The following is a 23,987-nucleotide window of genomic DNA, read 5'->3' on the forward strand; positions in this document are numbered from 1 at the left end:
TATCCATCTTCTACGCCTCCTCCCCCACTGATCCCCAGCTCTCACAGGTTGCCATACGGTTCAGCAAAAAAGAGGAAGACCTGGGTTGTATACTTGGGCCAGTGGCTTCACTTCTCTAAGACATCATTTTCTCATCTGTAAAATGGGTACAATAATGCTTATGAGTCTTAGATTGCTCTGTCAACATCAGCTATTAGTATTAGCAATCAGCGATAGTGGATGTTCTGAAAACTCAGTCCCAATACTTGAAGAACACATTTAAAGCACAGACCAAGTCTTCAGAGGCTCCACCAGGGAAAATCCTACTCTTGACCTCACTGTGAAGGTGTGGCACCTGGGGTTCATTCACCAGTGTATATCTCTCCCCTCTATACACAGAAGCACACACACACACACACACACACACACACACATTTTTAGTGATAAAACAATGCCAAGGGAGGGAGGAATTTCACACACCAGGAAGGACTCTTTGCCGATCTTCCCATCTTGCCAAGTCCTGGTCTGATCTTTATGGAATCCTGGCATTTACACTGGGAGTCAGACTCAGAAAGGCCACGGAAAACTTGGTAAGGTCTTGGGGAAAATCTCACAAGGTAACTAAAAGGTCCAGAAGTGCAGAAAAGGAGTGAGATGATGAAATATCATGGAGCTGCCATTTTTTCTTGCTGAAGAGGGGGAGTTGGCAGCATTGTAAGCTTGTGACTGAAGAATTCTAAAGCACACCTGGGATCCTGCCATGCTGGGAGGATCAGCTGACCACTCTCAAGCAAATGCAAGATCACAACCAAGTTCACAGTCCCCAAGTCCCAGAGAGTGAGAGCCTCTAAATATCAGAATGAGAAAACCAAGGAAAGAACAGGGTCTTGTTTCCTAGAGACCCTCAAGAAATAGATCAAACCAAATCCATCTCTACAGTGACTAAGGAACATGAAAAGGTTGGTAAGACTTTGTCCCTGCCGTCCTAGTGATCACAGACTAGTGGAAGGCTATGCCACATATGTAATGTACAGGGTTGAGTGTTTCAGAGTGGGTCAAGCACAGTGTATGGGAGATCCACATGGGGTGGGGACTAGAGGCATCCAGGAAGGCTCTCCCTGGAGGGCAAGCTACCTGAGCTGTGATCTAATAGGTGGTAGAACTCCAAGAGGCAAAGAAAGAGAGGAAGGACATCCACCTCCTAGGACAGCAGAAAAACTGAGAGAAAACAGTGCCTGCTCACAGAGCAGCTGGGGACTGGAGGGAAGGGTGTGAGGAAGGGAATAATTGGAGATAAGGCAGAAAGGGTAGGAAGGCACTAGGCTGGAGAGGTCCTTGAATGGCAGAGGTGGAGATTTTGATTAATAGAGAGGCTACTCCAAAAGCCGTCTGAGCACAGTGACTTGCCATATGTTTATTGACTGACTGACTGACCTCTGGGATGCAGAAGAAGGGTGGCTCTGGCTTGGGACCTGATCCATCCTAGTACAAAGACTAAATGCATCACTCAGTCTCTTCAAGCCCTTAAATCCGATTCTTTGTAAGTGAAAACAAGTCTTTGTGGGAAGGCTTCAGGGATATCCATCCCAAAAGGCAACTTTAGACATGCCTAATAATGGCTGTATTTTGGAGCACAAAAAAGAGGGCCACTTCACACTCTCCCCCTTTCTTGGGCCACCAGCTTTCAAACAAGGGAACTCCTCATTTTGCAAGGGGAACTCATCTGAATGCCAGGGAGAAGAAGCCAAGACTTCCCCAATAGCTGGGACCAGAGCAGACAGTCCATTTCCCAAGGGAGAGGGCAAGTCACCATCCTGCTTTCCAAGTTAAGAGAATTCAACTCTGTTCCACAGCTAGTCCACCTCCTCGGTTTCATGGCTGATAAGTAGGGGATATCCCTTTCCACATTTCGTTCACTTGTCTGCCCGAGGTAATAAGCCAGCTCCTCCCCCAGCAGACAAAAGCCAGACAAAGCAAGCCATCTGATCACAAAAAGAGAGATTCCCATGGATGCCACTGCCAAGAGAAACCAATGGGAAGGAACAGAAGTAATAGAGGGGGTGGGAGTACCATCAAGAGAACCCCAAAGAGAAAGGACTTCAGCCCTTTGGTTCTTTATGGGCAGTGGGCCAGGAAAGAAAATAGAAAATGGGTTTATTCTAAATTACAGTGTTTGAAAAACGTCCAAGACCCAAGTCCTATTGTCCAGCACAGCTCTGGGCCCACAAGACTGGTCTGGTAATCCGTGTGTCTTGGCCAGATGCATTGAACAAGGGGGAACTAGGATTCCATACAAGGAGACCAGGGCAGGCTGCCTTTGAGAAACTGCTGCTAAAGCCTGCATTCCCTCAGCACCTTGTCTAGCTCATGAACTCAGGCTGAAAGTAAAATTAAAGCAAAAATGTTTTCCCTGACATTGGAGATGCAGTAATCAAAAATGCTAAACAGAGAGCTAAGTACATATCAGAATCATTTCCAACAACTCCATCAGCTCAAGGAGGGGGGGAAAAAAGAATATCGGAGAATTGTTTGCTTTCATCAATAGAAGAAATCTTTGCTTATGTGGTACAAGGAAGCCCTACTGTGCTCCTAGAGTGCCCAGATGGACCACAGGGTAGACGCCATTCATCGTGGGAGGGGAAAGCTGTCTGTCTGTGCAGGGACTTCCAACTTCACTGGACTGTTTTGTAAAAGACCATAATTTGAAGGGCCCTCCCAGGTCTGAATCCAGGCAGCCAAGTAGTACACTTAGGTAAAGCACCTAGCCCAGGAGTCAGGAAAACTGGGGTTCAATTTGGCCTCAGGTAGTCACTAGCTGGGTGACTATGGGCAAGTCACTTAACTCCTGTTTGCCTCAGTTTCCTCACCTGTAAAATGGAGATAATAATAGCACCTACCTCACAGGGTTCTTGTAAGTATCAAATAAAATAATTATAAAGCACTTAAAAATAAAAATATAAAGTGCTTGTAAATAGTACTTTTAAATAATAATTACAAAGTGATTGCAAATAATAATTATAAAATGCTCATAATCATTATAAAGTATTTACAAATAATTATAAAGTACTTTTAAATAATAATTATAAAGTGCATATAAATAATAATTATAAAGCACTTACAAATAATAATTATAAACTGCATATAAATAATAATTATAAAGTGCTTACAAATAAGGACAATTACAAAGCACTTATAAATGAGCACATGATAAACACTACATAATTAGCTAGTAGTGGTAGTCATCATTGTTGTCACCACCACCACCATCATCATCATCGTAGCAGTATTTTCATTACTGGTTCCCTGTACTATATCCAGTAGCTTCATGAATGCCCACCATCATCCCCCTTCAAAAAATCCTAGGATAGCTACGGTACCAGACACTGGAGGTCTTCAAATTCAACCCAACACCCTTGTTTCACCAGGCATCCAGAGAAAGGAAGGAATGTACCCAAGGCCTCCAGATGGTAAGTATCTGAGCCAAGCTTCTAACCCAGGCCCTCAGACTGTTCTCCATCCTGGGCCCTCTTTCTACTATACCAAATTAAGGAAAAGCTACGGGTGAAATGGCTGTCACAAAATTCTTAGCCTCCATTGTATATGATGGCTTCAGACTGATCCACCCATCAAATGTTGAGTTGTCTCTTAAAACCTTTTAGTCATGGACAGGATTTGGTCAAGAAGAGCCAACTCCTTTATGAAACAAGCAGAGATATAAGACAGTGATGCTGGAGGGAGCAGAGGCCTCACTTCAGTCAATCCAGGGAAGGTTTGTAATTAATACTTAGCACCATCCTCATTACAACCTGGGCATGAGGACTCATGACAACGAACAGTTGGAGGCTTAGGGTGGGTGTCTGTCTTTCATGTCTATTCTCCAGATGACTCAGATGCTCATTTTACCACCATCTATCTCCCTGTAATGCTTTCTGAAACCATCAATTTCTGTAGAGTTGCTGAGCTACAAAGAGCCTTGGAACACAGGACATGGAACGTCAGAGATGGGAGGGCCCTCAAAACACAGGACATGGAATGTCAGTGTTATTACAGACTTTAAAATACCAACTAATTTAATTCTTTGTTGAGTTCCCATACGTTAATTGGGCAAAGGTGTTGTACTAGATGCTAGAGGAGACAGTGTCCTTGTTTGAATTAAGTATGGGAAATATGGTTTCTTCCTTACACAGAGGGCATCTGGACAATTTCACACATTTCAGGGTTCACACATACACATGCATGCATGCACACACACCATCCTCAAGCCCAGTGTGGACCAGCTCAGGCTGGTTTGGGAGTTACTTTACAAACCTGGACTGTCCTAGTTTTGACACTCCAATGCACCTGATGGTTCATCCATGTCCACATTCCCCCCAGTGATTCAGATTCTGCCTGTCCTTCCTAGACAACACTTGCCCACATTCTTCCATGAGCTTACCCCAAGAGATCCACCCAACATCCTGGGGCTGTTCTCCAATTTGCTACAATTCATGGACATTAAAGGAATGGACAACAGAAAGACCTGGAATCCACAAAGGAAAGGGAGCTCCAGATTACCTAATCCCCAGTTTAACATGGTACCTGGCACATAGCAGCTACTTACTAATGCTTCTTGACTTTACATGACTGAGCATCTGTCTTCACCCTAGTAGCTCTGAGTGATCTGACTTGTTCCTTAACCTCTCTGAGGCTCAGTTTCCTCATCTGTAAAATGAGGATAATCTTGCCGTCTCTGCCCCACCAAGTCATTGAGGATCCCACAAGATAATGGACAGACAACATTTGCTAACTGAGCTGTTAGGACAACATTGGTGGCTCTTTGTATAATTATTGTTGTCCTACCAATGTCTTCACTCTTGTTCACAATTTCATCTTTAATTTGCTGCCAACACTTTTAAAGTTCTGGGTACAACCTGAGCATGATCATCATTGCTGTAACTATTCAAAGTAGGATGAGAGAGAGAGAGAGACCTACATTCAGTCAAAAATGGGACATGGAAACACCAATATTTCAAGAAGACAAACAGTGTGTCTTCTCTTCCCCAAGCAGCACCAAGCCCTCCCATCTGGGCCAGGGCAGGACCCTGCAGGCGCCAGAGGAAAGTCATTCCATTGTCTATATGTGCCCTAGTTTCAATGAAAAAGCCAGAGCTCTTGGTGTGGCATTCAAAGCTTTCACACAGTAAGCATCCAGTCAACATTTTCAGTTCACAATGGTAGTGTTTCTTTGGCTGAAGGTCAAAACTACCAGAATGAGGAGTGGATGTTATACCTGTGCTGATGATTCCAGGCATCCCTTTCAAGTCTGAGCATGGTGACTAAGTCCAAGGTCATCCCATCCACACTCTTTGCCATCTTATCTGCTCCCCACCTAATCCTCATTCAACCAGTCTGGTCCCCTGGGCTCTGCTAGGTGTCCATCCCTGGGCTCGATGTTACAGAATCAGAGAATGTTGGAGCTGTCGGGGACCTTAGCAAGGTCTATTCAAGGCCTTTCCCAGAGTCCCAAGGAGCCTTCAGGAGATGGCAGCACCCCAGCTTTCAGGAGCTTGTTCAGGAGGGTAACTAGAAGGCAAAGGGGTGGCAGGTTTCACACTCTAAAAGCTACCCAAGTCCATTTGGAAGGAAGCATGATGGTCTCAGTGAAAACAGCACTCTGTGAGTCCCAGACTTCTGGGGCCACCATGCTGACTCGGGTATGGGGAACCTGGCCCCCAATTTCTGGGGTCCACAGAGAAGAGGTAGCAACTCTATAAAGAAACACTTGGGCAAGGCAAACCAGACCAATCACGGCTTCTAATCAAGGGCATAAGAAAGGGAAACTCTCACTTAAAGAGAGCTCTGAGTCTTCAATCAAGCTGGCTGCCTAATAAATTACATACAAATTAAGATAATGGGATAATCTTGATTCAATCAAGCCTTCCAGACTTAGAACTTAACCCTTCAGCATCTTGTGCATAGCCAGGACATCTCAGCAGGGAGGAGGCACAGCCTTGGTTCAGAGCACTGGACCCACAGTTAGGAGAAGGAGGCCTAAATCCTGCCACAGACATCCCTAGCTCTGTGACCCTGGACAAGTCTCTTATTGGACTGGAGTCTTAGTTTCCACATCTGTAAAATGGGAATAAATGGGACTTACAGTACTAATATGGTTTGAAGTGAGAAGAACATAGACTTGGTGCTCAAAAGCTACTGAGGCCATCTGGTACCAAAGATAAACATGAGGCCCAGAAGTCAAATGACTTGTACAAGGTCCCTTAACCGGCTATTGTCAAAGGTGAGACCTGAACTAGGGTCTGGCTCTGCCACCCTAACATGGGTGGCTTTGGGGAACTCACTCCCCTCAGTTTCTTCATCAATTAAAAGAGTTCCAAGGTCTCCCAGCTGGAAGATGAGGATTCTGTGACCCTTAGATCTGACCTTCCATGCTCATTCATTATGAGATGAAAATGAGATAAATGACAGAAAGAAAATTTAGAAATTCTCACGTGCCCTGGCGACATCAGCTCCTCTCAGGAATAATAATGATGACAAGCAGAAGGACAATAACTCAGAGACTCCTGGGACTCTTCATGGATGCCTGGGATCCGATTTGTAGCTGGAAGGGGCTCGACAGGTCACTGAGTCCAAGACCCTCATTTTACAGATAAAAAACTAGGACCCAGAGATAAAATGACTAGTCCAGGGTTACAGAGGCAGTAAAGGGCAGAGCTGGGATTGGAAGGAAGCCTCCTCTTCAGACACAAATGCAGAGGGCTTTCCACATCTCACAGCAGGGCGTGGGCAGAGGAAGCCCTAGGCGTCCCAGAAAGCCTCATCCCCATCCTCCTTGTGATTCTTCTGTCCCAAGCCCCATGGCCAGAACATACAGTGAACATTTAGTGCCCTCCACCTGCAGTCGGGCAAACCTGGGTCTGAATCTGGACTCAGACAGTACTGGCTGTGTGACCCCGAGAGCCACATGGAATCTCTCTGAGCTCTAGTTTTCGTCTCTCTGAGGGGGGATGAAAAGGGCCCCCTCTGAACCGAGCTGTTGTGAGGAACCAGTGAGTTAGCAGATCAAAGGCCATGGGTGGATGACCATGATGTCATCAACATGAGCCACCAATCACGAAGGGCAACCTCCACCTGGGCAAGACTCCAGAGAAGGGCAAACACCCCAGAAGTCCTTCTGTCTTAACCCCAGGAAGAGGCACCCAAACGATTTTCCAGTAACAGCCACAGCAGCAGCAGCAGCAACAGCAGGAGTTTGTGTTGACATGGCGCTCTGCAGTCAGTAAAGTGCGTGATGCCTGTGCGTGTGGCTTACCCCACAGCTACTCAAAACTGGTCCACAAAGCAAAACAAATTAAGGCCAGAAAGCTGAGAAACAAAGCTTTGCTACTAAGCATGGTGGTGCAACTCTGAAAGGCCTGGGTTAACATTCAGGGTATCATACATAAGTCAAGAGTGAAACGGGCCCTCAGAGACCATCCCGACTGCCTTGATTTTACAGATGGGGAAACTGAGGCCAAGGTGACTGAGCCAAGTGCCTACACTGAAAGGAAGCAGGGTCAGGGTTCCAGCCTGGGTCAGGGCTCATCCCACTGTGCTAGGCTGTCTTCAGTGCCAAGCTCTTCCCCTTATTAATACCTCCGGGACTTTGGGGAAGTTAATTCCCCCAGAGGGAGGCCCCTCCCAGCTCTGAATCCCATGATCCTGCTCTGGGCCTCATTCCCCGAAAAGGGACCCGGAGAAGCCAGAATGCCAGACGAGACAATGCCCAGGAGTGGCTAGGGCCGGTCATTTGGTTTGCTGTGGATTTCCGAAAATCAATTTCATGCTCAGATAGGGCCTTCTAGTCACCCTGGGACTCTGGGCAGGCTAAACACACCATGCTCTCACAAAGCAATGATGTGCTGGAAGAAATCAGAGACCAAGAAAAAATGAAATGAAAGTCTTGGGCAGCCAGCAAGGTCAGTTCTGCTTTTGTAAAAGCAAATTATTCTACGTGAGTCAGACTGCGAAGGGACATCACAGGCTGTGTGTTCTCTCATTCCAGAGATGTAAACACCAAGGCTAGACCACCATGCTGTGTTTCATTTCTTCTGATCTGGTGTGTGCTTAGAAAGCACATCAGCGAGCTTATTAACACTGTATGAAAAGGAAGAGTAATTAGGCTGGAAAAAAAAAAACAGCAGCCCTAATAAATGTTTGAGCTCCAAAATCTATATAGAATTGACACAGAGCCATGGCAGTATGAACATCTCCTCAGCTCATAAGTGGCCGAAGTATATGAAATGTTTTCAAAGAAGAAATAGAAGTTATCAGTAACATATGAAGAAAATGTGCCAAATCACTGATAACTGTGAAGATGATCAAAGACAGACGTAGCCATTGCTGGTGGGGCTGTGAGAAAACAGGCACACTCTAATCCAGTGCCGGCAGGTCCATGGGGCACTCTGACAACCTGGGAGAAATCACTTTGGAATTGGTGGAGTAAGGTCAGTGCATTATTCACATCCTTGGACTCAGGGATCCTAAGACCCCAAAGGTCAAAGACTGAAATCAATCAACCAATCAACATGTATTAAGCACCTACTATGTGCTCGGCTGGCTTTGCAATCATGGGACCTGTATCTGAATCCCACTAACACAGCTTCCTCTCTGTAAAACCTTGGGGCTTCACACAACTTGATCTGGGCCTCAGTTTCTTTATCTAAAAAAATGAGGGGGGCTGGAATGAGATGATCTCTGAGCCCCCTTCCAGATCTACATCTATGATCTTTTAAATAGAAGAATTCTGAGAAATCCAAGAAGACCTAGATGAATTGATGCAGATGAAATTTACGGAACTAGAAAAATGGAGGACATGATAACTAAGCCATCTAAATGAAGATTATCAGAATTACAGAATTTGGACCAGTGTGGGTCCCAGAAGCCTGAGGAAGAAACACAACTGCTTCCATTTGATAGGAAAGGTGGTGGGATACAGGGGCAGATTGGGGCATGCCTCATACTGCTACAGGCTTCACTACAGCCAATAAGACTCAATCTCTTAAAAAAATAAAACTATAGACATATAATTGAAGGTATTACAGGATTGTGGTTATTAGGGAGCAATTAGGAGGTGAAACAACAAAATCTGGTTTTGGAAGGCTTTTTTATGGAGAGCAAACAGGCTTTCTTTGCCTCTCAGACAGATATCTATCTCTCTGGGCAGCCGACAAGCCTTTTCCTGCCTCAGGCAGAAGATTCCGCCAAGCAGGGCAGGTGGGCTTTGGTTTCTCCCCGAGACCTCATCCTTCGGGCCATGAATCACAGCAGCCTCAGAACCGGCACTGTCTGAGAGCAGCATGTTCCACTGGTGGGAGGCAGGGTCGGGACGCTGCAGAATATAGTGGCAGGAGACGTGGCTGGAATTCTTCCCCTGATGTTTCCTAGCTGCGTGACTCTGGACAAGCCACTTTGCCACTCTGTTCATTTTTTAAGTTGGCAACAAGGCATTCACTGCCCACCTCATAAAGTTGTGGGGGAAAGGAATGAGTGTTTATTAAGCACCCCTGCATGCCGGGCACTGTGCCAAGCACTTTCCAAATGCTGTCTCAGTTGATAATGAGAAGGAAGTTTAGGGAGGGGGTGGGAGGAAAATGTGCTGTAGAAATGTGAGAGTTGATGTGATATCTCTAAATGCTGGGGGTGGTGATAGCCATCATCTGTGCTCAGTCTTGTAACCAGATGCCTGCGAATGCCATTCAAGGCCTCTATCACTAGGGACAAGCAGGCACTGGGTTCCCAAGCAAGGACAAAGAGAGCCAGGAGCCCAGAAGGGGACGATCAGCGTCTGCTGAGCATGGTCACCTGAGGAGGGAGGGATCCCAGGGAGAGACAGACACTCCATGTCTCCAAGAGGAGACCAAATTAAAGAAGATGGAAGGGAAGGGAAACGAAGATGGAGCCCACCCTATGGACCTGGAAAAGAGCAGGGAACATACAAATGCACCGGAAAGGACAGAGGACCCGCAGATGGAGATGAAGGACAACCCTGGGCGTGCCAGCAGCCATCACTGCCCAGGATGGCAAAGGCAGGACAGCAGAGGCTGAGTGATAGGGGAAGGAGTCCCGGCTGGGAGCTCAGCCCAACCTCTGCCCCATTGGCATGCACGGCAGTCTGCATTTTACCAAGTGCTTGGTCACCATTAGCTTACTTGAGAACATAAAGAAACAGGGGAGCAGCTTGGCACAGGGACAAGACCTACATGGCCGTGCATAGCTTCATTAACCTCCTGAGTCTCTTCCAGGGTTGGACCTAGGACCCCTAGAATGCCCCAACTACCCAGTAAGAGAAGTGGTATAGGAATTCTCTCCATTTTTACAGATGGGGAAACTGAGGCACTGAGGTGAAATGACTTGCCCAAAGGCCTTCTGACTCCAAACCCAAAGCTTTCTCCACTAACCCTTGGCTATCTCCCAGCTAAAGGACTTTCCCTCTCTAGGCCTCAATTTCCCCCTTTGTAAATCAATTGGATTATACCACATGACCTCTAAGGTCCCTCCTTCCAACTCCAGCCCTAAGGGTAGTATTTTTCTGGGGAAATCTGTCAAATTACAGCAATATGCTCAACACCCCCTGGGTTTCCTCTGTCTCCTATGGTTTTCTCCTAAAGGACACACATCTCCCACCTCCACAGCTTTGCAATGGTTGTCCCTCACACCTAGAATCTGTTCCCTCCTCATCTCTGGCCTCAGAATCCTCTGTCTCCTTAGAAGCTGCGCTCATCCTCTTCTTTCTGGGGGAAATGAAGCCTTCCCTTACCTAGTAGTGCCTTCTCTAAAAAGGAAAATAAAAAGCACCTTGCATGTACCTTGTATACTTTCTGCATGTATGGATTTATGTGCATGTTATCTGTCCTGATAGAATGTAAGCTCCTTGAGGGCAGGGCCTGGTCCACTGTCTTTACATACACCTTGGTGCCTACAGAGTACAGTGTATGGCATACAGCAGGTACTTAATGAATGCTTGCTGCCTGATGGATCAGTTACTCCATTAGTGTCATCCAGAAAAGACACAGCACAGGGGCCGCAGGGTACCTTCCCAAAGTGACTTTCTATATGTGAGGGTTGTGGGTTAGCACTTACCGGGAAGCAGAAAGAGGGCAGGACACAGAATTACCACGTCAGTTTCCCCTGATCCCTGCAAATCCAGCGTCCTGTTGGAGATAGCACAGGGAGAAGGGGGTGAGCATGGAAGGCGCGACATCCCCCGCTCGGCTCCCCTGTGCTCAGAGGCCCTTCACAAGGGTCAGTGGCCAACGCCCGCACCAGGGAGCTGCCTGGTGGTCACAGCACCCTGGCTGGCAAGGGGAAACAATGTTATTGATCACTATTGATCCAAACCATCGGCCCTGAATTCTCAGAACGGAGAGTTCTAACTGCGTTAGTTTTTGTTAATAACTGATGTTTCAACCAGAATTTTATCATCTCAAACAACTATCTTAGTCTCTTCTATCTTGTCCTTATCAAGAAATGCCTTTGTCCTGCCGAGTTCTGACAAGAAATGGGAGCAGAGCAGCAGCAGGGACCACCAAGACAATCTGCTCTTGGGAAGCAGAGACTGCCTTTACCCTTCTTTGTGCCCCCAGCACTCAGCACAGCTCTGGCACAGAGTGGGTGTCTAATAAATACCTGGTGCCTGTTCACTGACTGAGCATTCTAGATCTGTCCCATCTTCCACCTCCCCGGACGCTCCCTGAGCTCTCCGGAGCAAGACAGCTGGGCGCAAATACCCTGTCATCTTCCTGTGGTCTGGCCGGTCCTACTCAGGGGGGCAGGAGAGAATGGCCTCCTCATCTGTAGGGGCAATTTCCAAAACAATAACTTTGCCTCTTGCCTGAAGGTGGATGTATTGCTGCCTCTAAATGGAATGACAAACAGAGAGGCACTAACCCTAGAGTCAGAGGCCCTAGGTCTACATCCCACCTCTGGTGCACAGCGGCTGTGTGACCTTGGGCAGAACGTTGCCCTTCTCTGGTCTCTCTTCATCAATAAAGGGAGGGGGTAGAGTGGCTGGCCTCCTGGTCCCTCCAGGCTCCAGGACTCTGGCCTGGCCTGCTCTCCCTGGCCAGAATGTGGCCCCAGGTCACCCCCCCACCATGTCTTCCTGGAGCATTTTGCAGAATCAGCTCACTGTATTCTCATTGGCCGTGCTTTTCAAGGCACCAGAAAGGCTGTGCTCATGGGCCAAGGGGAAGGAAAGCCAAAATGGGGGTGTGAGCCATGGCCACGCTCTTGGGGGAATCAAGGGATCAGCTCTGATCTCTGGGGCTGGGGCAGGTCAGCCAGGGGTCTTGTTTGGCAGGGGCAGGGCAGAGAGTCAAAGTAGCCAGATGTAGGATGAGGGGCCAAATCCAGGTGCTGCTCCCCGAAGGCCCGAGTGACCCTGGGCCTCTTTCCTCCTCTGCCCTTTGAGGTATCTGGGCTATGTGTTCTAAGGACCCTCTCAGCCAGGAATCCTGGGATCCAGAGGAGATGAGAGAGCCCGCCTCCAAATTCACCCTCTTCAGCTTTCCCCTTCAGACAGCAACTGCCTGGCACAGCTGGAGTTCCAGACCTATAATTCACCCAGGGAAGATGGGTGCCCTCAATTCCTAATTAAAACGTGTCAAGTAGGCCTACATAATTCTTCTGGTTTCCAGAAAATAGCCCCTTAGGACGAGCACCAGCCCACCAATGTTGGTTACTCAAAGGCTGCCAGACAAACTAAATTCCAACCCCAATTAACCCCCACCCACCCCGGGGTCAGGTGATGTTTGAGTCCATAACTCAACCCACTAAGACATACCTGAAATGAGGGATCCTCCACCCCCCCACCCCCAGCGCCACGTCAGAGTTAGACTGTAAATGGCGTCTGCAGCTTCTTCCGAGGCCAACAAACCCCAGCGTAAGGAGTTAATACCAGGCCCTAAAAATAGTGGCAGATTGGCCAACCTGGCTCCCTCCCTCTTCTCCCAGTAAGATCAGTCTCCAGCCAGGAGAGGCCCAGAACAAACAGGACCGCCCCACCCCCACCCCCAGGAGAGCATGAGCTAACCCTCACCCATCCCTCCTCCAAGACGCTTCCTACACTTACCCAGGGCCTGCAAGGCCATAATGTCCTTGTCCTTCCAACCACCAGAGCACCACTGCCAGGGAGGCAGAGACCAGGCCGGTCACCCAGCTCAGATGGGGCCAGGTCTCTGCCCTTACCTCCAAGGGTCTGGCTCTTTGACACACACCCAGACTCCTCGAACAAAACAAGACGCTCACTCGTCACAGGCCAAAACAACCATTCCCACAGTGTTGATGGGGACCACCAGTGGTGACATACACTCTCTACTCCAGGAAGGCCCCCCCTCCGCTTCTGTGACTTCAGGATTCCATCTCCCACCTGCCAAGCCTCGGTCCAGGGTGGGGAGCCTGGGCCTCGAGGCCACACGTGGCCCTCTAGGTCCTCAAGTGCAGCCCTTTGACCCAGTCCGAGTTTTACAGAACAAACCCTTTTATGAAGGGGAATTGTTCTGGGAGGTTTGGATTCAAAGGGCCTCACTTGACCTAGAGGACCACGTGTGGCCTTCCAGGTGCTTAGGTGCGGCCTTTTGACTGAGTCCAAGTTTTACCAAACAAACCCTTCTATGAAGGGGATTTGTTCTGGGAGGTTTGGATTCAGTCAAAGGGCCGTGCTTGAGGACCTAGAGGCTACAGGCTCCCCACCCCTGCTTGGCCCCTTAGGACCCTTAGCTTCCTTAAAGCTGCAGCTTGGGTTCAGGCCCTTCCCCCTCCCCCTCCCACAGCCCCACCCACACTCATACACATCGGGGCACCAAGTAATTGGTGACCCATCCTCAAATTGTTCTGTTTGCTTAATCGGCACACAGGCTCTGTTTTCCCAATAAAATGCACACTCTTTGAGAGCCAGGACTGATTCCTTTTTTTGCCTTCCTTACCCCCAGGTGCCTGATACAAGAGAAGTGGTAGAGTGGATAGAATACTGGACTTGGATGGAGTCAGGAAGATCCAAGTTCAAATCCTGCCTCAGGCATTTACTATCCCTGGGTACGGTCTTGGGTAAGTCACTTAAACATTCATTTATTAAATATCAAAGGATATAAATAGAGTTTTCAGAGGAAGAAACTAAAGCCACCTACAGTCATATGAAAAAATGTTCTAAATCACTATTGATTAGAGAAACGCAAATCCAAACGATTCTGAGGTACCACATCACACCTATCAGACTGGCTAAAATGCTAAACAGTAAAATCATAAATGTTGGAGAAGATGTGGGAAAATTAGAACACTAATGCATTGCAGTGAACTGATCCAACCCATTTTGGAGAGCAATTTGGAAGTATGCCCAAAGGGCCATAAAATTGTGCATACCCTTTGACCCAGCAATAGCACTTCTAAGGCTGTATCCCAAAGTGATCATAAAAATGGGAAAGGGACCCACATGCACAAAAGTATTTATAGCAGCTCTTTCTGTGGTAGCCAAGAATTGGAAACTGAGAGGATGCCCATCAATTGGAGAAAGGTTGAACAAGTTGCGGTATATGAATGGAATAGAATACTATTGTGCTATAAGAAATGATGAGCAGGTGGACTTCAGAAAAACCTGGAAAGACTTGTATGGACTGATGCTGAGTGAAAACCAGGAGAATGTTGTACACAGTAACAGCCACATTGTGGGATGACTAGCGTTGATAGACTTAGCCCTTCTCAGCAATGCAAGTATCTAAGACATCTCCAAAAGTCGCATGATGGAAAATGCTATCCACATCCAGAGAAAGAACTATGGAGTCTGAATGCAGATCAAAGCATACTATTTGCTCCTTTTTTTTTTCTTTTAACTTCTGTTGTGTTTTGTTTCCTCTTTCTGGTGGTTCCTCCTATTGATTCTAATTCATCCTTACAACATGACTAATGTGGAAATATGTTTATTAGGAATGTATATGTAGAGCCTATAAGCACACCATCTTGGGGAGGGAGGAGGGGAGGGGGAGAAAATTTAAAACGCAAAAGCTTATGGAAGTGAATGGTGAAAACTAAAAATCAAGAAATTGAAAATAAAGAAATCTGTTTGCCTCAGTTCGCTCATCTGTAAAATGTCAATAATACTACTGCCTAGTCAGTGAGGAGAGTCCCTGGCAGGATCTGAATCACAGTCTCCTGACTCCCAGATCCACAGCTCTTTTCACCACTTAAGGGATGGTAGGCAGATTTCACCCACCAGCATGCACATGTGGAAAGCCATTCAGCAGTCTGTGACCCTTCAGAATGATGGACTCGTTGGCATCACTCAGGCTGCCCTAACCAATGCTTCTGCCAGCCTTTTATTTTCTAATCACAGAAAAACATTTGTTCTTCCTGAGGTCTCAGTTTTGGGCAAGATTTGTCCCCTGCACTCTCCTGTGGACTGCCAGTCCCTTAACCCTGTTTGCCTCAGTTTCCTCATCTGTAAAATGAGTTAGAGATGGCAAAGCACTCCAGGATCTCTGCCAAGAGAACCCCAAATGGGGTCATGAAGAGTCTGACATGCAGGAAAGCATTAAAAAGCTTTAGCAAGAACATAGTGTTAGATTTTGCTCTAGAAAACAACTAGATTTGATTTAGCAAACCTAAGATTGGAAGAAAAGTGGTCAGTTAGGAAAATCTCTGCAGCACATTTCTCTCATAAAAGTCTGCTATCTAAGCTGGAACCACAGACTTTATAAACATATAAGGACAAAGGTTATTCCCAGATCAGTTAGCGGTGGCTGAACATGAACGGTTTTAAAAGGGGAAATCCATGCCATCAGCAATGTGGAAGATAGCTCTGAGTAACTCATAGAGGAATTAAATACAAGAGTTCCATGGTTCCCCCAGCCCATCAGACTGATAAAGTTGAACAAAGACTAAATGTTGCTGCAGCTGTGGGAGGACAGCTTCACCACTGGAGCTGCGGACTGGTCCGACATGTGGAAAACAGAGAACAAACTATACCATGCATGCCCTTCGACCCAGAGATATAGCTGAGAGGCCCATGCCTTAAGATGTCAGAGACAGAAGAAAAAGTCTCCCCTGAGACAGAGGGGGATACGGTTCTAGACCTCCATCCTATCACCCCTGAGGCAACACCCTCTGCAGGAGCAAAGACCTGCGAGAAAGGAGTTGCCCACCCGCAAGAGAACTGCGCAGAAACTGTGTATGATGAATAGTAACAGGAAACCACTGTGCCCCAAGATGTGCCAGACATGGAGAATTCAGAAAAACCTTGTAGGAATGAATGAGTGCGAAATGAAGTCAGCAGAGCCAGGACAACAACCCACATGGTGGCCGGAATAACTGAAAGAAAAGGACCCTTGAAAAGCTTCAGCTGATGCATGCTGGGACCGGCAGAGGACTGATGGAAGAGTGTGCAGCCTGCCTCTCGTGCAAGACGGGGGACTGCGGGTACAGAATGAGGCATACATCTGTCAAACATGACCAATGTGTGGACTTGTTTGGACTGACTGAATTTATCTGTTAAAAGTATAGGCGTGAAGGAGGGGAGCTACTGGCAAGGGACTGGTTTGTATTAAGTTTCTGAGGGTTTTATTTTTTAAGATCAAAACACAGATGCAAAAGTCCCCGTGTCATTCCACCTCCTCTGCCTCTGTCTCTTGAGAATCTCACTTGGATGTATTTGCTAGATCAGCACATCTGGTCAGAAACACGAGGTCACATCCAAATCTGTGCACATCTTAGAACATATTATGAAACCTGCACATCTGTATACACATAAGCACGTGTGTGAGCAAACACACACACACACACACACACACACACACCCCCCTCACTGGGTGACCTCACACTGCACCCACTTAACAGTAACACTCTCCCCCGGGCTTAGTGCCAGTCCTAACGGTAACTGATCTGCTCAATCCTGTGGCCAAGGCCACTTCGACATTTCAAGGAAGTTGACAGGCCAAGCCCTTAGGAGAAGAGACCCACCCCCCCAAAATGAGCAGGTTCGAGGGGACAGGGTGTTCCATCACTAGATGACTGAGTGACTAAAGACACAGCCATGCTTAACTCCACTAAACATATATGTGCATATACACATATACACATGCATACACATGTATGCACATACACATATGCATGTACACACATGCGTGTGCACACCATCTCTTTGAAAAAACCAACATACTCCATATGTAAAGGCCCTTGATTCAGAAGAGAAAGGAAAAAAAGAAAAAAAATCAGACATTTAACTGTAAAATGTGATTAGCATGTTTACATCCTAGTCTGAAAAAAAAATTGCTTTCAAGAAAAACATATCGTAGAAGGCAAAATTAGTTCATAAAGAAGCAGAAAGAAGGAGAGGGAGAAAAGGGGGGATGGAGAGGAGGAAGGAGGGAAGGAAAAAGAGCAGGAGGGAGGGAAGAAGGAAAGGAAGGAGGAGAAGGGAGAGAGGAAAAGGGAAGGAGAAGGAAGAGGAAAGGGAGAGGGGAAGATAAGGGAGGAAGGAAGGAGGGAAGGAAGGAAGGAAGGGAGGAGGGAAGGAGGGAGCAGGGAAGGAGGGTGCTGCCCTGAAGAAGCATAATTTCAACTCAGCCCAATGCACCTGCTGCTCTACTGGCCAGTTATGTGATGCACTAAAGAAAAACCATGATATTGGAAATTTTCACTCGAGAAGTAAAACATGAATGCCAGAGGTCTCCAGAGAGGCCAGGCTCCCCTGCTCTCTGCAGCCAAGGACAACTCGGTGGCACGTGGGAGCCCAGGGCTGCCAAGCTCAGCCTCTACCAGCCACTCTGCATGGTCCTCACCTCGGATGACATTTAAAAGGCACAAAGAGAGTCTAGCCCCACTTAAAGCAGCAAACGAGAAAGCCTCTGGGGGCAGAGAATGGCCATCTCTTTGAAAAACCAGTTTTTGTCCCTCCGTCCCGCAGTTTGGAAGCTGTGGCCCTTCGAATGACTAAGTCGTGGCTCCTTCTCAGCCCCTGCTCCTGCGCCCTCATCGGTCTCCCATGGGCAGAGCTGCTGGGGCACAGATGGGCTGACTCAGCTACAATCACCAGAAACCTCTGTACTGGACCCTCCTTTACACAGAAAACAAGAACATCGCTCCAGCTGGGCCGCCTTTGGCATTAGCCTCCCCCTTTCTCATGGGCGGGGCCGGAGGGGATGGGTCTACCTGGGCTCTGCCCCAGCGAGGTGGGGATTCTGGGCATCAGGCAGAGGGGCCTCTTCCTCCATGACAACCAGAGCACGGGTTACTGTCCATCCCGTGGGTACTCCTTTCCTCAGGTATGGAGCCCATTGTCCTAAGGGAGCCTTAATGAATCACCACCCACCCTAGGAGCTGATTTTGAGGGGTAGGGTGGTAGGGTGGACAGCACATTGGACGTGGAGTCAGGAAGAGGTGGGTTCAAATCCAGCCTCAGACACTCAGGAGCTGTGTGGTTGTGGGTGAGATGTTCTCTGCATCAGTTTCCTTGTATGTAAAACAAAGGGGTTGGATTCAGCGGCCTCTGAGTCCCCTTACGGCTCAAAATCTGTGACCCCATGACCTAGAAAATTGCTATCTCCACCCCCAGATTTATTAATGCATTCATCCAAGACATTGACAATAAATGTTAGACGGCATGGGGCCAAGCGCAGAGCTCTGGGGCATTCCACTGCAGACCCCTTTCCAAACAGATCTTAAACCATTGACAAGTACTCTGCACAAGTTTGGAAGGAGGTCATCAAAGAGGTAGCCTGCTCTCATAAAATGGCCAGAAATGGGATGAATGGTCAGCACACTGCATTCTAGATCTTCTCTGGCTAGAACGCAGCACCATCTTGACTAATGTAATAGGGATAAACGTAGTCTTACAGATGGGCTCAAGAAATCCAATTTCACAGGAGAGGGCATAGTGAACCAGGAGTTTGTCTGAAAAAGATCTGGGGATTCTTAGTGGACTCCAAGATTACTAGGAGTCAGTAGTGGGGGGTGGCAGCCAGAATAAATTAATGAAGGTCATGAGAAGTTACAGAGAGATGGATGTTGGCCTCCCTGAGAGAGGCACTGATCCCTGGAAGAAGATCTCACTGTCCTCTGCCCTGGGCAGACCACATCTGGAACATCACGTTCAGTTCTAGGAGCCACATGCCTTTTCAGAAAGATGTCGATAAGTTAGGAGAGCTTCCAGGGGAGGAAGCAGGCTGGTGAGAATATGGGAATCCATGCCTGCCACACAAGGGCAGGGCAAAGGACCAGGGGGTGTGTCTCATCTGCAGAAGAGAACACTGGGGAAAGGAATGGGAGCTGATACCTGCCTACAAATGGCTGACACGTGGAGAGTTCTGCTTGGTCCAAAGGAAGGAAGGAGAAAAAATGGATGAACACTGAAAATGAGGCAAGTTTGGGATAGATATCAGGAAAAATGCTTTGTTGAGTCATTTTTCAGTGTGTCCAACTCTTCATTACCCATTTGGGGCTTTCTTGGCAAATTCTGGAGGGGTGTGCCATTTCCTTCTCCAGCTCATTTTACAGATGGGCAAACTGAGGTCACACAGCCAGTGTCTGGGGCTGGAGTTGAACTCGGGTCTTTCAGATCGTCCCGATTCTGGACCCGGCCCTCTATGTACTGCCCCACTTAGCTGCCTGGCTGCCTCCCAGTCACCAGGATTGTCCAAAAGTGGAGTGGGCTGGATTGGGAAGTAGTGAGTTCCCCTCTGCTGGGGGTCTTCAAGCAATGGCTACATGACCACGTGGAGCGTATGTGGTAGAGGGGATTCTCGCTGGGGTATGAGCTGGACACACCGCACCCGCCAGCATGGCTTTCTGGGGCCAATCATCCCCATCTTTGTCATGATCAACAAGCATTTATTAAGTTCCTACTGTGTACCAGGTACTAGGGATGCTGCAAAGAAAGGTAAAGCTGTGGTCCTCAATCTCAGGGAGCTCCACTCTAACGGGTGAGATGACTCAAAAACACTGTGTACGTACAGGGTATGGATGGCGCAAATGGGGAGCAGTCTCAGAGGAAAGGTCCTTGTGGGCAGAGAGGGCTGGGGGACGTCTGGTGCTGGAAGCCAGGGATGCTGGGAGGAGGAGGGGAGGAGGAGCGGTCCAGTTCACTCCCCAGTGGAAGCAGGCATACTCGAGGCGAGAGGGTTCTGTTCTTGGGACAAACACTCGGAGTTCCTTCAAGGGATCGGCATGTGACATTACCTCAAATCCCCTTATGTCCCTGGCTGCTCCCCAGCTTCTCAACATCCTTCCTAAAACACGGCCTCCAGAGCAGAACCATCACCCCAAGTGCTCTCTGACCGAGGCAAGGGAGAGCAGCAGAACTCTGGCCTCCTCTCCTCTTTCTGGATAAACGAGGCTTCTCTCCCCAAAGGCCAAGGTGGCACAAGCCTTCCTAGCTGCTGGGTCAAGTGTCTCATACTGAGCCTGCAATCCAACAAACTGCTGTCTAGCCGCTCCTATGCCTGTTTGCTCTTGAGAAATTGATTTTCTGAATGCAAGAGTGAGGTTTCACATCTGTCCCATGCATGTCCACCTCATTCAGCCTGGCCCAATACTCCAGGCCACCAAGACCGTCAGGATCCTGACTCACCTCCACTGGGGCTTTGTGGGCCCAGGACTGTCACTTGACACCCAGTTCATCATCTCACCCCATTCTTGCTTTTATAGGAACACAACAAAGAAGATAATCCTGTGAGCACAGCATTCACCTCTATTCTTCCAGGTACCTGATGCAAAGGGTCCACTCAGTCCAAATAAATCCTTCACACTCACTCAAATTAAGTTTGAGTCTAGATTCTCAAGTGAAATGATAGGGGGTGGGGGTGGGAGGAGAAGGAGGAGGGAATAGCATTCTGAGCCTTCAGATTAGACTATAAAGTAATAATTTGCAAAAATCTTTGATACTTAAATTAGCAGGGAACTCCCTAGATAAGCAAATCCCCAAACACGGTGGCCATGGTGGCTTCGTAATAAATCCACGCATGGAAACTCTTAGGGGAATGACCCTCTATGAAGCAGTAACTTCTGGGAAAACTAGAAAGGAGTTAGGCAGAAATACAACTTAGGCCAGCACTTTATATCATATACCACAATAAATTCCAAGTGGATATGTCACCTAAATATCAAAGATCCCGTGTCAATGATAACCAGAAAAGAAAAGAAGGCGATAGCGTTCATCACAGGAGGGAGTAGCACCTGGCACAGCGATCCATTTAGTGACCTGGTGATAGACTGGCCTTGCCTCAGAGAGAGTATGGATCTGGAATTAATCAATCTGGGAACATAAAGAGAATGGGAACCCCCCTCATTGCTCCCGATGCCCAACCTTCGCCCCTTTGTTCCTTGTCTTATACACCTTCTGTACCCAAAACGACAGTGCCCTTCTCAGAGACTTCCTGGGGCATGGAGCAGATGTGGACCTACGTTCTTAAATGTTGGGCAAGTAGGCCTTTCAGAGCCCAAAAGGCTTTCATGAGGATCCTGGTGACGAGTCGGCCACTTGAGCACCAGCCAAGTGAAACTGGGAGAGTCTAGGCCCAGACTGGCTACAAGAGAGGATTTTTTCAGCCTGAGCAGCCTAAAGATCATGTCAGAGATCATAAATGACTGATGAGGGAGACCTTCTTTGCAAATGAGGAAACTGAGGCCCAGAGAGGCCATTAATAGGCCATTAGAGGCAGTATTCAAAGGCGGAGCTTGACTGCCGAGTACAAGGCTCTCTCCAACACACTCCCCAGATGCCTTTTACTCAGTCAAGAAGGGGCTGCAATCTGTACAATGAAGACCACAATGACACTTCACTGTATGGAAGCTCGATTATAACCGAGATGAAAAAGTGACTCAGTGGTTACCAAAGCAAAAAGGGCTGTGAACATTCATGAATGAGGAAGAGAAACGGAAGAGGAGCGATCCACACCCAACCCCAGCAGGGACTGTTCCAGGAAGGGAAGGGGCTTGCTCATGGTTACCCAAAAACAGGCATCTGTAACCACTCATTGATCTGATTGATTCCGAGCTGAGACTGAGAACGAGGTGGAAGCTTCAGCTGAGTCAAGAGTCAACAGATGTCACAGATGGAATGTTTTCTTGGAAGCCAAGAGTCACAGTAATTAGAGCTAGGCAGTCCAGGGGGACTGTCTGGGGGACCCTGGAGTGGACACCTGGAGCTATGGAGCCTGAGTTAAAATTCTGCCTCTGCTGCTGACTTATGCCATCTTCCTGGGCCTCGGTTTCCTCTTCCGTAAAATAAAGAGCTGCAGCAGATGGCCTCAGAGGCTCCTCCCAGCTTTAAAGCAGTGGTCCTGATTCTCCCATTTTACAGAGGAAATGGCTGAGGTGCAGGGGAGGGACGAAACCCACCCGGATCCCACGATGTCCAAAGCACTGGGCCAGGACCTGTGCAGACCACCCCCAGCTTGAGGTTCAATGAGAAAACAGGGGGGTTTCCTTTTAGAAATCAAAGCCAACAACTCTGAAGTTTGCCATCTGAGTGGCAAAGATGATGAAAGAGCCAGCCAATGTCGGGGCAGCCTGTCACGAAGGCCAGGTTTTGGAGACCAGCTCCTTCCTTCCGATGGACGCATCAAGAAGACAACTTGACTTCCTTACCCCTGAGGCTGGCTTGCAGAGACAGAGCCAAAAATCTTTTAGCAAAGCAAACCACCCCGATTTTCCACTTTTCTGGTGTGGGGGAGGGTGGCTGTCCTCATGACTTTCCCTCTACTGAAGGATGGGTAGCCCCCCTCCCCAACCAAAACTCTCAGTGCCAGCAGAAGTCACGTTCATCTGCAAGCCTCGGTCTCTCAGGACTCAGGCTAGGGATTGGTCAGGACTCTTAGCATGAAGGCAGGCTCTGGGTGCCTACACTGGCTGGGCTCAGCTTTAGATCTTAAATCCTACCTAGAAGCAAATGTCCTTGCTTTTTCTCTGTTCTTTCAAAGATGAAGATTAAGGCAGGACAAAAGCCTCAGGTATAGGGAGACTGCTAGGGGCCTGTTGGCAGAGGACAAGGATCTCTGTTCCATTTCTGCCCCTCACCCCTTGGGTAACACCTCACTGAATCCCTCTGGCTTCTGTTTTCCCATCTGTAAAAGGGGGGAATAGGACTGGGTGACTTCTGGGGCCCTTTCTAGCTTTATTCTGTGATTGTCTTAATTAAAGCAAGGAAGGTACAAATATACCATGGAAAGGGACCATCAGTCCTTACTTGTCCCACTTCAGAGCCCAAGGATGTCAGAAGGTCTGTGGTCCAGCTGCCATCTCCCATTTTAGAGATAAGGAAACTGAGGCCCAGAAGGGAAGCAGCTGCCCAAGTTCAGCCCAGGGCCTCGGCCTCCAAAGCCAGAGGTCTCCCCACTGCACTGGGCAGCCTTGGGGAAAAAAAAAATCAGTTCCAGATATATTCTATGTAAAGGAATTTATTTAGAACCAATCTGAGACCTGCAATTTCTCCTTCTTAGATCCCTGATATCTGTTGGGGATGCAAAGAAGGACAGGGCTAAGAAATGTGACTCAGGGAAGCCTGAGGGTCCTGCCACGTGGCCAATAAAACCCTGATGCAGGGAGGCCTCCCCACCCCCACCCCATTTTATTTCATTTTTTAACAGCTGTCTTCTTGTGTCTCAAAGTAATTCTCAGCTTCCTTGGATGGATGCTGATGGCTTTAATGTCTCTATTACGGACGCTGTCCAGAAAGCCCTCAGATTGGCTGCAGAAGTTGGGGGTGGGGAGTGTCTACCTTGACTCTGTGCCTTTGGATAAGTCAGTTGACTTCCAGTGCCCCTCCCCCTCAGACACACACCTGCCTTTTAAGAGGTTTCACCTTCTCAATCAGATGCTCACCTCGGGTGCCCCTTCTCCCCATCCCTCATCCCCCCAAGTCTTTCCTGCTGTTCTCAGCCCTTCATGTCTCTTCTATTCTCAATTATACCATATTTACATGGTTGTTCACATGCCCTAGCCCCAGCAGAATGTAAGCTTCCTGGAGGCAGGGGCTGCTTCTTTTCCTGTTT

The 23,987-nt window shown here is 48.0% G+C and overlaps 1 protein-coding gene across 1 annotated transcript in view; it reads right to left on the minus strand.

Moving 5' to 3' along the window:
- The window catches only part of SHANK2 (SH3 and multiple ankyrin repeat domains 2), a 730,263-nt gene that overhangs the window by 662,962 nt on the left and 43,314 nt on the right, over nucleotides 1–23,987 (minus strand). Inside the window, 1 exon segment of the mRNA XM_078148660.1 lies at nucleotides 11,095–11,165. The gene's annotated coding sequence lies outside the window, so the exon portion shown is untranslated.

This window comes from Phascolarctos cinereus, unplaced genomic scaffold (genome assembly GCF_003287225.1).
Source record: "Phascolarctos cinereus isolate Bilbo 61053 unplaced genomic scaffold, phaCin_HiC Scaffold_9;HRSCAF=440, whole genome shotgun sequence".
Taxonomy (NCBI): domain Eukaryota; kingdom Metazoa; phylum Chordata; class Mammalia; order Diprotodontia; family Phascolarctidae; genus Phascolarctos; species Phascolarctos cinereus.